The sequence below is a fragment of the Pistacia vera genome, unplaced genomic scaffold (genome assembly GCF_008641045.1).
Source record: "Pistacia vera cultivar Batoury unplaced genomic scaffold, PisVer_v2 Contig121, whole genome shotgun sequence".
Lineage (NCBI taxonomy): Eukaryota > Viridiplantae > Streptophyta > Magnoliopsida > Sapindales > Anacardiaceae > Pistacia > Pistacia vera.
In genome coordinates this window covers 281,440-285,186 of record NW_022195260.1, presented here as the reverse complement: position 1 = coordinate 285,186, position 3,747 = coordinate 281,440, and positions in this window count along the sequence as shown.

Here is a 3,747-nt window from a genome sequence, read left to right as displayed (position 1 = left end):
AAACACCCATGTGTTGCACCAGGTTGTCACCAAACAACCTTGACAAGTGAGATCAGTCACTGCCTTTCGACAGGGTCGTTCAACACTATGATAGCCTTACCGTATTATCTGTGCCCTTAGTTCAGAATAATACTGGGGCTACGGACGTTTCTAGAATGGCCACCATATGTGCTCATAGGGTTCTCACTATCAAGATTTGAAACACTTGATACCCTCGTCACGGCTCTACCATTCTAAGGACATATATCAATACATATTGCAATAATAATGATTTACGCGATATAGAATAAAATGTCTTTTATTGATTAATGAACACTATTACAAAGAGTCAATTCTACAATAATTGATTGGCTCTAGGGCATCTACTCTAACAGTAGGTGCCTTAGAGCTAATCAATTATTGTAGAATTGACTTTTTGTAATAATGTTTATTAATCAATAAAAGAGATTTTATTCTATATTGTGTAAATCATATTTGTATGAATTGATATATGTCTTTAGGATGGTAGAACCGTGACGAGGGCATCAAGTGTTTCAAATCATGATAGTGAGAACTCTATGATCACATATGGTGGCCATTCTAGAAATGTCCGTAGCCCCAGTATTATTTTGACCAAGGACACAAATAATGTTAGAGTAGCTGCCCTAGAGCTAATCAATTATTATAAAATTGACTATGTAATAAATGTTTATTTATCAATAAAAGGCATATTCTACTATATCATGTAAATCATATTATATGTATTGATATATGTCCTTAGGATGGTAGAACCGTGACGAGGGTATCAAGTGTTTCAAATCTTGATAGTGAGAACCCTAAGATCACATATGGTTGCCATTCTAGAAACGTCCATAGCCCTAGTATTATTCTGACGAAGGACACAAATAATACGGTAAGGCTATCATAGTGTTGAACGACCCTATCGAAAGGCAATGACTGATCTCACTTGTCAAGGTTGTTTGCCGACAACCTGGTGCAACGCATGGGTGCTTACTAGAGGCAAGTTCACTGTACAAACCCACTAGAAGATTCCATGTGGATAATAGCCCTAGTGTTTATGGAATAAATCCTCTAATGGGTGGTGGTGCATGTGATCCTTAGAATTGAGATCATCGGAGCGCCTTGTACACCAATTGGTGTAGTTTGACACTAGCCCAAAGTAGTTCTATTTAGAGCTATCAATATGGTAGAGATTGGCAACATTGAGAAGTGTATCGAGACTATGGTGGATTGACAAACGGTTCATCACTCCTGGGTATGGGAGAAGTTATCTCGCTAGGTAATTCAGTAAATGGCAATGACACTAAATATGTGGCCACAATGGGATTGAGTTGATGCTCAATCCAATTTAATATTCCTGTCATTGGTCCAGTAACTGAATACAAACATGTCGAGGATATCTGAGGTTGACACTATTTCTATACCTCGATCTCAATGAGATAATAGTTGATGAAAGGATCTGATTGCACGGTAACCATACAATTGACAGGTTGCGGTTTCGCTAAATCTGAATCTATCAGGTTGCCATGATGCCTTGCTAGGGGTGAATCTTGGTTTGTATGTAGTGAGACGATTAATTGGTGTTAATCACGATACTACACATTGCCGATATGATGAGGAGCCTACGGGTCACACACCTAGAAGATAATTTAAGAATCAATTTGTGAGAAGGGTATTTTCATCTTTTAGGATGAAAGGGTATTTTGGTAATTTCACTGTATAATTAAATTTGCTGAGGTTGTTGCCTGTATTTAATTTTAATTTTAATATTAAAATTAAATTAGTGAGATTATATTTAAACATATCTCTGTATATATTTAAATGAATTATTACTATTAATTAAATATTAATATATTATTATATATTAATTTATTTTAATTATTATAATAATTAATTAATTAAAATACCATAAAGTGTGTGTTTGGTTGCAAGGGTGAACTAGGGTTGGAGCCCATGGCTATTCCTAAGTGGAATAGAGTTTTAATTGTTGCATTATATAAGTGCAACTTAAAATTAAAACAATGAAAGAATTATTCATTCAACTAAAACCCTAGCCACCCTATCTCTCTCTCTCTCTTAAGAAGAAAACTTTTCTTGTTTTTCTTTCTTGATTCTTGAAGCCCTTAATTGTTCTAGCAAAATAATCAAGGCTTCTGCGGATTATCTTCGTGTGGACTTCCATGAATGCGATCCTACTTTGGATCAATTGGCAAAAAATCACATGAACAGTAGATGGCGGACAGTAACTGTGAACAGTAGATGATGAATTGTAACCATGAACAGTACCATGAATAGTGTTCTTGTCCAAAATCAGAGATATTCGAAGGAGCCTCCAAACGTACGTAAGTATTCTAATCCTTGAATGGATTTACTTTATACAGATTTTTGTTTATAAACATGTAAACGGTATAATCTGTACTCAGGTCTAGGCAAAGAAAGGTAATTGATTTACCAATTGAATTTTAGTTTTCCGATGCGTATGGTAGATCAATTACTTACAGTGGTATCAAAGCCTCAGGTATTAGATTATATTGTTTAATTGATGTTTGATAACATGTATATTTGTTTGATAAAATGTTATTGCACGATTTGAAATTTTTTTTTTAATCTGGAAAAATTATGTATGTTGAATGTTTTAATTAATCAATTGATTAAATAGTGTGTTGATCGAATGTGTATTGGTTGGTTGGTATCCTGGTTGAATGTTTAAGCATTCGATTTGATTTGGATCCATGTCATTATGTGAAAAATTGCAAAAGATGTTACTATGCCTGATTCACTGTTTTGCGACATTAGTCATGGCGAAATAACACTTCACCGCGGTGAGATGCAAAAAGTGAATCTGGCAGCGGCGAAATAAACCTTCGCCATTGTGAAATTTCAGAAAAGTAGATCTAGCCACGGCGGAATAAAACTTCGCCGCGGCATAAAACTCTCTGGAACAATTTGTGTTTTCAAGAAGTTCACGGTCGCCGCGGCAAAATAAAACTTTACCGTAGTGACCATGTGTGCATGAACTTCGTCGGGGCGAAGAATTTCTTCACCGCGACAAGAAACCTATTGTTCCGTTTTTGCTTTCTGTTTTTCGTATAGGGGCTAAATTGTAGTTTTTTAATTTGAACCTTTAAAGCCAATATTCATTATGCATGTTTAAGGTGGTAACTTGATAATTCAACCCACCCAATTCAAAAATTTATTGTTTTTGAATGTATGCAATGTTCTTGTTTGAAAATTGCATGGTGCCCAGTACATGAGCCTTAGACCTATTGGTTATTGTTTGTTGGGTTTGTTTGTAATTTTTTATTAACAAATAGGACCTGCGTGTCCAGCCTCTCTCTCTTAAATCTCCATGTATTTCTTCTCCTCAACTGACTCCACTTGTATGTAACGCAAGGTTTCTATTATTAGAATAGGTTTTTTATTATAAAATTATTTGTAATGACTGTGAAGAAAAAACGAAGGAGCTATGAAGAGGAATAACTGGAAGATCCAAGATTTATTTTTAAACCCTAGGTTGACCCGCTGATTCCTCTAAGCTCGAGGAAATCGGTTTTAGTGGGCCATGTACCGACATGTTTAATTTTTTGTTTAGAATGCAATCTAAGGTTGAATGTTCAATAACATGCCAAACAATGTCATTCTAACAAAGATAATAATTTGGTGAGACATCAAATAAAAACCCTCAAATAAGATATATTAAGTCATGTATGCCTTCCATCACCATGGTTTTAATCAAACCACGTTTCG